The sequence below is a fragment of the Mustela erminea genome, chromosome 1, assembly GCF_009829155.1.
Source record: "Mustela erminea isolate mMusErm1 chromosome 1, mMusErm1.Pri, whole genome shotgun sequence".
Classification (NCBI taxonomy): Eukaryota; Metazoa; Chordata; class Mammalia; order Carnivora; family Mustelidae; genus Mustela; species Mustela erminea.
In genome coordinates, this window is record NC_045614.1 from 115,494,369 (window position 1) to 115,505,547 (window position 11,179).

General features: G+C 37.1%; 1 pseudogene; it reads right to left on the reverse strand.

Moving 5' to 3' along the window:
* Positions 1 to 7,458: 7,458 nt before the first annotated feature.
* On the reverse strand, positions 7,459 to 7,574 carry LOC116581728 (annotated as a pseudogene).
* Between the last annotated feature and the right edge of the window lie 3,605 nt (positions 7,575 to 11,179).

Sequence of the window (11,179 nt, forward strand, 5' to 3'; positions counted from 1 at the left end):
AAGTAAACCAAGAATACACAGTAGTAGAATTTCCTTTTTCATCACCAAAGAATGTGTACATGTCACTTATGTTTAAAGAACTCGCCTTCTACAACTTCCTCTACATATAATATGGTGACTATAGAGGTTTTTACCAGATGAAGCTATATAATATGTCAAGTATTTCATAAAGGAAATTATTTTGATCTTAAAGGGGGAACTAAAAGCTACACACAAAACAACACATTATAACCCATTAGAGGTTTATTATACATGAATTTTTTTCTAAGCCTTTTTTAGATGCATCTACATTTTCAATTCCTATTGTGTCTTTAGCTAATGAGTTCTTGGAGGAGTTACCTGGTGAGTTGGAAAAAACACGGTTTCCTGTTCAAATGCAAACATACTTGGTGATACTAGGAGTTCTTGAGTTCAGTTTCTTTCTCTGACTCCCTAGCAATACCAAGTTCATAGGGAGTTTGTGAAAGTCAAATGAGATTATGGATATCAGAGAATTCTGTTGCCAGAGCACTATTCAGATGCTAAAATAAATTTCCTCATTACGGTGTCCTAACTTGTGCCCTAAATATTTTTCCTTCAAGGGTTACTGTGGTCCATGTATACAATGGAATATTACACAGCCATCAGAAAAGATAAATATCCAACTTTTGTATCAACATGGATGGGACTGGATGAGTAATGCTGAGTGAAATAATTCAAGTAGAGAAAGTTAATTATCATATGGTTTCACTTACTTGTGGAACATAAGGAATAACATAGAGGATATCAGGAGAAGGAATGGAAGAATGAAGGGAAATCAGAGGGGGAGAAGAACCATGAGAGACTATGAACTCCAGGAAACAAAGTGAAGGTTTCAGAGGCAGGGCCGCGAGGGGGTAAGGGGAAAGGTTAGCCCAGTGATGGGTATTAAGGAGGGCACAGATTGCATGGAGCACTGGGTGTTATACACAAACAATGAATGTTGGAACACTACATCAAAAATTAATGTGTGGGATGCCTGGGTGGTTCAGTCTGTTAAGCCGCTGCCTTTGGCTCAGGTCATGATCCCAGAGTCCTGGGATCGAGTCCCGCATCAGGCTCCTTGCTCAGCAGGGAGCCTGCTTCTCTCTCTGCCTCTGTCTGAATATAGGCTCTCAAGACCACTTATATAATGAACAGGTATAGTTCCCAACAGTGACCTTCCTGACCCCCAAATCACAAAAAGAAAACCCCACAAATTACTGGATTTAAATACTTTTTCTTATAGGAAGTCTCCCTCAGTTCACATTCATAAGTTTGATCAACTGTAAATCTGTCTCCTAACTATTTTGCCTTAATATTTTTGAACATCATTAGATATATTTGCCAATATAGACCAGGACAATCAAAAAGGAAATAATTTGAGAGCTAGGCAGAGGGAAGGCTTTCCTAGCAATAGATGCCTTCAGGAGTGGAAATTTAGTCTCAAAAAGAATTCAGGGAAGCCTGGGTGGTTCAGTTGGGTAAGCTTCAGTTAAGCATTGGACTCTTGATTTTGACTTAGTTTATGATCTAAGGTCCTATGATTGAACCCTGCATCAGTCTCCATGCACTGCAGGGAGTCGGCTTGGGGATTCTCTCTCTCCCTTTGCCCCTCCCCTCCCCCTGCTGTCTCTCTCAAATAAATAAATAAATCTTTAAGAAAAAAAGGAATTCAAGTATGCAATTAGGTAGGGAATGGCATAAGCATTGACTTCCTTTCCTGAACCACCTTTCTGGTTCCAGTTTTCTCTTTAATCCTTTGTACTAAATACATCATAGTTCATATTACTGGCTTTCTGAAGTAAACTGATATTAGCATAATCAAAAAGACACAATATCTAAAAGCACTAGGATATTTTAATACCAATCTGCTCAAGAAAAGATGATTATGCTTTACACAAGGAAATATTTTTACTATTAGCTTTACTTCTCTAACAATTTTCTGGCCAAGAAGAAAGCAATAAATACCTACTCATGCTCAACTAATCTCAAATAACTTTCTGACAAGCCATTTGTTTTGAAGTGCCAAATGCATATTCAGGATGTCACCTCTCTGCCATTTCTTTATCACTTTTGTTGGATTTACTAGTTCAAAAGAAGTATGTCTTGCAGAATTAACCTTAATCACATGGATTGAGATCAATAGTAAAATAAAATATTACATGTTGTCAATTGAAACATTTCATCACATTTAATCTTACAGATCAGATTTAGGAGGTTATGAAATATGAACAATTCATGTAAGAACAATGAATGATAATTACTGAAGATGCCTGTAAGATACATTTTATCTGTTAACGCCCATTTGTTTTTCCAAAGGATGTTTTGGTCTGCCATTGACTCTTTAGTATTGTCCCTATTATCAGGAATAAGAAGAATATGAATTGTTTAAGAAAATTTGAACTGGAAAAACCTATAATGTGCAAATAATTTAGATTATAATTAACAAAGAATGCAGTGAAAGTTCATACTTCACTAGATTTTTGACTAGATGTGATGACTAAAATCTCTTATCAGAACTTTGTGAAGGAGATTACTAACTTCAAGTAGTCAGCTTCATCTTTCTCAGACACTATTTTTCAATTATATTAGTCAGGGTTCTTCAGAGAAACAGAACTGTTAGAAGCTATAGAGATATATGCAAGAGGAGTTCTCTTATAAGATTTGGCTTGTGTGATTATGGAGGCCAAAAAGTCCCACAATCTACAATCTGCAAGCTGGAGAAACAGGAAAACTGGTACTGTACTTCCCGTTAGAGTCCAAAGGCCTGAGACCCAGGAGTTCCCATGTTCCAGCCTGAGAAGAGAGAAAGAATTTGCCCTTTGCCTTTTTGTTCCATCTAGGCCCCAGTGGATTGGATATCTTCCTACATTGGTGAGGGCAAATCTCCTTACTCAGATTTCAGTTTGCTGAATCAAATGCTAATCTCTTCCAGAAACACCCTCACAGACAAACTCAAAAATAATGTTTTATCAGCTATCTGGCTACCATCCCTTAGCCCAAGTCAGTTTGACACATAAAATTAACCATCACACCAACCCCATGGCCTCATTTGGTTGAGTAGCTAAGCATACTTTCCATGAGTAAATATGAAATCAAAGCAGATTGTCGACTTCTTTCTTCTTTCCTTCTTTCTTTTCCCCTCCTTTTCCCTTTCTTACATTTATTTTTGTCTTTTCTTTTCTTTCCATGCCCTATTCTGTTCACCTTTAAAATGAAAATGGACTCACCAGCTCCATGTAATCAAATGTTATAAATCAATGTAATTATAACCAAGAAATTAAAGTTGTATTAAGTTAAGTGAAAGTTTAGGTCTAAAATAAATATGAAGGTGGACTTAGAAGAAAATGTATAAACTCTCTTTTTCTTTAATATTGAAGTAGGCAGGATAATGCTCTCCACTTTACTTCCAAGGATGTCCATATCCTAATCCCTGGAACCTATAAATAAATTACATCATACAACAAAGGGGAATTAAGGGTGCAGATAGAATTAAGATTGTTAATTTGTGGTTTTACCTCAGGAAGATTATCCTGCAATATCTGGGTAGACCCAGTATAACCACAAAGGTCTTTCAAAGTAGAAAAGGGACACTGAAGTGGTGGTCAGAGAAATGTGATATAAAAAGAAATCAACATGTCATGGTTGGCCTTGAAGATGGAGGAAGGGGACTGTGAGTTAAGGAATGTGAGAAGTCTTTAGAAGGTGGAAAATGCTAAGAAATATGTTCTTCCCTAGACACTACAGAAAAGAATTCAATTCTTCTCACACCTTGATTTTAACCCAGTGAAATGTGTGGAACTTTCAACCTATAGAACTGTAAGATAATATATTTGTATTGTTTTAATGCAGTAAGTTTTTGGTAATTTGCAGGAGCAATAGAAAACAAACACAAATCTGTTCTCTTTTCTATAATAATTTCTCTTTAGTGTTAATTTCACTGAGGAAGAATTTGCAAAGGAATCTGTCTGTCTTAACTTGGTTTATGGTAAAAGGAGAAATTGCCTAGAGTGAGTCAAAACTGGTATTTCCTGTTGGCCTTGAAACTGGTGTATTTGTAGAATAAAAGCTTTTATTGTTATTCTGAGGCATTTTCTATTTTATTTGCAAGAGCTTTGTTGACTTTCACTGATTTCTTTCTTAGCCTGAGTTACCCGAGAGAGCAGAGTCTGAGAGAAGAATTTGCATTTTAGGTAGTTTACTTGGGAAATGATCCCAGGAATCAGCAACTGGAAACATTTGTCCATTGGCTCCCATTTCCTGTTGGTTGAAGGTTGTCTCAGGGAGGTTAACTCCCCAGCACCTGGGCTGTGCAAGCATCCATGTCCAGTAAACTCCGACTCCTTCAGTATCAGAGAAACACCATGGCAAGCCAGAAGATACGCTTGAAGCAAGATGTGGTCAGTATTGGAACTCTTCACCCCTTTGCCATGTAACTGTCACCACAACCACAATAGCAAATGGAATCAGAAGATCAAGAGGAAGTGAAACAGGCCACAAAGATCATCTGATATGGTCTACTCCCTGCTTACGCCACATACCAAGACCAATTTGTCATTGAATCTACAAAGTGCTCCCTTCTTTGTATGCTAGGTTACTGGGAAGAGGAACACAAAAATAAGATGCAGCAGTCACAGCTTCCAGGTTAATGGAATTCCCAGTTTTCCTTAGTAGAAGCAGTGGTACCAAGACCTCTAATCCTGTCAAACCTAAAGATGTGGGGACAGGAAGCACACATTCTGTAAGTAGACCACTGTGAATGATAGTGAGGAGGGACAAATCCTTCTCCCACCCCCTGATATCTAGACCTATTTATTCTAGCTACTGGAGGCACAGCACAGCTGTTTGTTTAGTTCATATACTTGATTTTGGTGAATAATGTCCTAACTCCATATAGGCCTTTGTCTTGAGTAATCACTTCAATTGAGCCTTTAGTAAGCAATTCCACTCCTCCAGCAGGCTGGCTGTTTCCAGGTGTTGTACTATGTGGTAGAAGTACTGGATCCCTCACTCATACATCGATTGTTGCCCATTCTTCCCTGTAAAATGGGTCTCTTGATTTGAAGTGATAGTATGTGCGAATCCTGTGACAGTAAATCAAGCGTGCTATATGCCCTTGAATAGTGGTGCTGACAGAGACACGGCAGACAGGAAAATTAATGCCATATGGGAGCGAGTATTAATTGCAGTAATGATGAATCACTGTCTTCTCCAGGGTGAAAGGGGTCTGATGTAATCAACCTGACATTAAGTGTCTGGCTGATCTCAAGCTTTGCTACTTTATTAAGGGCTTTATATCAGGTTGTTAACACTTTGGCAGGTTGGATGCTCAGTAGCAGAAGCTAAGCCTTGGTGAGTGGGAGACCATACCACTGGGGACATGCATAGCCTCTATTCCTGCCACCATGGTGACTCTATTCTTGACCCCATTGTGCAAACAGGGGGGTAGTAGATGAGGGAGGCGGGCTGAGGCTGAGTCACAGGATGAGTCAGCCTTATTGTTGAGTGTTTCCCCTGACTTGGATGCTCTCAGGTGGGCAGTAGCATGAGATCTGTTTCCACTTTGTACCCACTTCAAGTGGGTCCATTATGTGCTTCTTCCCTAGACATTTTTTTTTTCTCTTTAATCTTCTGAATTTGCTCCTTCCAGGCCCTGACCAACAAGCCAACCCATTTTCCAATACTCAGGAGTCTATATATATGTATTTCTCATGCTACTTTTTTACTACATAAAAAGTAAAAAAATCATACATACTGCTCCCAGCTTTGTCCTTGGAAGGACTGTCCCTTGCAACTAACATTTAGGCCCATCCCCCAGAAGGACTATGTTAGGATAGCAGTTCATTTTCAGTTTGTTCCAACATAGTGTGCCAACACAGCTATAAGCCAGGTCCAAGATTTTCCCCCTTCCATCGGCTGGCTTTAGGAATACTTCCATGCCTCAATAAGATGTGAAGTATGAATAGAGGTTTTAGGCATTAATGTAGCAGAAGTAAGTGATGTAGGAGTCAGAAGTCCTGTTCATGTAGTTTTTTTGTATCCTCTGATTTTTCTTGGTCCTGATTTTATGCCATTTCCATAGTATGATAGGTTGCTGCTGTACTTGTCTGACTCTATAACTTGGTAGATCTGAAAATACCAGTTTGTAATGGGCTGCAATGTGTATATAGCCATTTGGTCAGGTATTTAATCTCTACTAGAGCTTCATAACAGCCAGGGGCTACTTTACAAAATGTGTTGTTTCTGCCACAGAAGACAGTCTTGCTCCAAAATCTGAATGTATTACCATTTTCCAAAGACCTAACACTTGTGTTCAGCATGCTTCCTTCCTTCCATCTATTTACTATGAATACCCCTGGTGTCACTGAATTTGTTGGATGATGTAGTCTGGAGGGTAGGGAATCTTGTATTGCAGACTGGATTTGTTGCTGAGCCTTCTTTTTGCTCCTGGGGTGCCTGGGTGGCTCAGTGGGTTAAGCCTCTGTCTTCAGCTCAGGTCATGATCTCAGGGTGCTGAGATCCAGCCCCAAATAGGGCTCTATTCTCGGCTGTGAGCCTGCTTCCCCCCTCTTTGCCTGCCTCTCTGCCTACTTGTGATCTCTCTCCCTCTCTGTGTCAAATAAAAAATAAATAAAATTTAAAAAAAAGGGGGGGGATATCCTGACATGCTCCAGATTATTGAACTCCTAAATACTTTATTCAATACAATAAAGCAAATATAGCAAGATGTAAATTATAGAATCTAGGTGTTGATATTCAGGGATTTGCTATAAAATTATTTCAACTTTTTTATGTGTTTGAACATTTTCATAATAAAACATTGAAAAAACACTTATTTATCATAAGGAAACCTTATTAACCTTTATAGGGTTTCTCTTCTAGCCTGTGATATGCATGTGTATAAATAGGACAGCCAGAGTACTTATCAGTTGTGGCTCTCCAGACTAATTTGTATAACCTCATTAAGAAAGTGTGCTAGTGGGGCTCCTGGGTGGCTCAGTGGGTTAAACCTCTGCCTTCGGCTCAGGTCATGATCCCAGGGTCCTGGGATCAAGTCCTGCATCGGGCTCTCTGCTCAGCAGGGAGCCTGCTTCCTCCTTTCTCTCTCTGCCTGCCTCTCTGCCTACTTGTGATCTCCCTCTGTCAAATGAATAAATAAAATCTTAAAAAAAAAAAAAAAGTGTACTAGTGTGATACTCTATGGAATATCAAGATAATCAAAGTTCTTCTGGACTTGATTGTAACAGAATAGGAGGGCTAACCTCCCCTGCCTTTTTGTTTGTTTGTTTTTGAACACAATAGTTTTACCATTCACTTATGACAACTGGTAATCATCAAATTAACAATGGTTACCTGCAAAAGTTATTACACTATCTGTGCTGTCATTGCTTGAGGTTAATCAAATATATAGAGTCACAGACATTTCCTACTTTAAAGATATCATATTAATCAGACTTGGTTTACCACCAGTCTTTATAAATCCAGACCTAGAGAAAGAACTAGGTCTGGAGACACCTGTATGATCTTAATATAGTAAATAATCCTCTGCTTAAAAAAAAAAAAAATCTTTGGATAGACTTTTTTTAGGGTACTTTTAGGTTCACAACAAAATTAAATAGACAATATGGAGGTGTCCTACCTACATACCTCCTGCCCCTACACATGCACAGCCTACCCCATTATCAACTTGCCCTACCAGAGTGGTACATTTGTTACAATGAATCTACACTGACACATTATTATACAATGCCCATAGTTTACTTTAGTATTTTGCTCTTTGTGAACATTTTATAGGTTTTGATCATGTATAATGATATGTTATTTACTATTGTGGTATCATACAGCTTAGTTTCAGTGCCCTGAAAATTCTCTATGCTCAGCCTATTCATCCTTCCCTTCCTGCTGCCACTAACAACCATTAATATTTTTATTGTCTTCATAGTTTTGCCTTTTCCAGAATGTCATATAATTGGAATCATATAGGATGTACCCTTTTCCATATTGGTCTCTTTCTCTTAGTAACATCCATTTAAGGTTTTTCCATGTCTTTTTATGGCTTGATAGGTTATTTCCTTTTAGCACTGAATAATATTTCATAGTTTGTGTTTACCATAGTTTGTTTATCCATTCACCTATTGAAGAACATCTTTGTTGCTTCCAGGTTTTGGCAATTATGAATAAAATGTCTATAAATGAATGTTAAGTTTTCAGTCGATTTTGGTAATTACCAAGGAGTACTATTGCTGCATGATAAGGTAAGACATGTTTAGTTTTGTAAGGAAGTGTAAAACTGTCTTCCAAAGTAGCTGTATTAATTTACATCCCTACCAGCAATGAATGAGGACTTCTGTTGCTCCACATCCTTGCCAGCATTTGGTATTGTCAGTGTTTTTGATTTTTGCCATTCTGATAGGTGTAAGTGCTATCTTGTTATCTTAATGACATATGATGTTGAACATCTTTTCGTATGCTTATCTGCTGTCTCCATATCTTTTTTGGTAAAATGTCTTTTCAGGTTTTTGCCCATGATTTAATTGAGTTGTTCGTTTTTTTAGTTGTTGAATTTTAAAAGTTCTCTGTGTATTTTAGGTAATGTTTCCTTATCAGATATGTCTTTTGTGATATTTTCTTTCTGTCTGTGATATTTTTTTCTTATTCTCTTGACCCTTACCTTCTAAGAGTCATTTATGGTGACTAATCTCTTTAATTCTTCCATGGATGTGGCATTACTTCTAATTTACTATCAGCCTGGGGATGAGGTGCAGTTGCAGGAGCTTCCACTTGGTCCTGTTTACCATAATGGCTTTACTCCACATGTTAAGGAATCAGTGAATGGATTCTAACAGTTTCTAAATGTATGTACTTAGCGACAGGGGAAATTACAAGTGAATACTTGAGTCCACTAGATTCACTGTGAATTGATCTTTAGTCATTTCTTTTAAAATAGTAAATGCACGCTAAGGAAATGAGAACCCTGAGAACTTTCAAGCCTAGCTGGATGTAGAGCATGAGCTGTTACTCATACCATAAGACCGAAGATGCCATGATGACTCTGTGGAATGCTTGGACTTAAGGATTTCAGGTGAAAGTTTAAGTGTCTGTTTCTCTCTATAACATGGAAATATTAATTACACCTACTTCATGGACCTATAATGAGAATTAAATTAGAAGATAATGCTGGCATTTAGTATGTTCTCATTCATGCTGGTTATGGTGCTAATGCTAGAGTTAATGCTGCCTATTTTAAAAATATAGCTCTTAAAACTAGCTCTGTGAGGCAGTGCTGAATAATGAAAGGAGAAGAATGAGATACAGAAGAAGAAAGAGAAGGTGAAAGGAAAAGAGAAGAAAAATTAAAAAACGAACAAAGAAGGTAGAAAAAGGAAGGAAGAGAAAGAGATAAAGAAAAATGTAGGAAGAAAAAAGACAAAGAAAAAATTAAGAAAAAACTCTCTCTGTGTGCATGAATAGAGATACAGGTTTGCCAAATGCTGTTGGCTATGAAAAGTTTCTCTGAGTATACTATAAGACTGGAATGCATTTCAACAACTAAGCACAAGTAAGGCCAAGGTTTCAGATTTAGAACCATAGTCATGATGATCTGCTATGCCAGTTATCTATTGTTGCCTAGTAAAAATCATTCCACACTAGACTGGCTTACAAAAATAATTAATTATTTGCTTTCATATTTCTGTGGACTGACTGTGCTCAGCTGGACGGTTCTTGCTTGGGATCTTTCACACAGTTGCAGTCAGATACCAACTAGAGTCATTTGAAGTCTTGACTGAGCTTTATGTCCAAGATGATTGATTCAAATGTCTGGTACAGATGGTGACTGTTGGCTAGCACCTACAAATGTTATCTTTACTGGTCTTGAGCTTCCTCTTTATAGCAGGCTCAAGAAAGTCAGACTTTTCAGTTGATGACTCAGAGCTCCAAGAAGGCAATGCAGAAGCTAACAGTCTTCTTAAAGTTTAGTCCTGGAGCTAGCCCAAATTTTCCTCTATCATATTCTTTTGCTGAAGTAAGTGACAAATGTCAGTCCAGAATCAGTGTGAGGAAAATAGACTCATCTCTCAATAGGATGAGTAGCAAAAAATTTGCACCTACCTTTAATTTACTGCACCCATTTTCAAAGGACACCATGTAGGAGACAAGCATGATTTCTGGGTCCACACAAACCAGCAGCACAAACACCATTAGATATAATTGCAAGTGTGGAGTTAAAAAGAGAGTAAAAGTTATGATCTTTGTCCTGATGAGACTTAACACCTAGTTAACCTGAAAGGAAAATAAGTGCTATTTAGAAAAAATATATTAATTTACATTTGTATTTTAGAGGAAGAACGAGCATCTGTAATGATACCAGATACTCAGATATCACTGGATTTTTGTTGTCAAGCTTGAAAAAAATAAGACTTTCTTGCACAAGGCTGAATTAGAAGTTTACCCAGAATGGATAGGTTTCTCTACATTAAGAAATTAACTTTAATTCTGGATTTTGTGGTGGTGGTTTTTCTTCAAAGAGAAGAAAAAAAATGGAAAAAAGTGACTCAGGAAAGAAAATATCCTGAGCATTTCCAGGAAGGACAGAGGGTCTTGAGGGCCTGAGGAGGTACACTCCAAATTTGTTTGGGAGGACATAATTACTTATTAGCAAATAAACAACTTTTGAGTTCCCTTCAATACAGAATTCAATACACACTGTTTATAAAAATCAAACCCATAGTATTATTACTTTTGCATAAAGAAATTTATACATTTTTGGTATGTTAAGCATTTGTAATTTGTTTAAGAGAATGTGGCTTCTTAGAGTAAATGTCAGATTTATGATTCAAATTTTACACATGGAATTGCATTATTGGTTTAGACTTAAAAATTTATGTTTAATTTATGACATTTGTATGATTTCCTTAAACACTTTGGAAGAGTTTGTGAAGTCAGAAAATATATTTAAAGGAAAAATGAATATACTGAATTTATAAATACAGCTAAGAATACTTTAAGGCATTTAATTAAATCTGTAAATGGGCCAAATATTCATAAAAGGCCTTTAAAAATGTTTGCTGAAATGTGTTAGGCATATAGGTTTTGTGGGATAACTTTAAAAGAGTAAGAAAGTTTTGATATTATAATCATAATGAACTGAATATTAATTTTTATCTTTTTAAGATTTTAT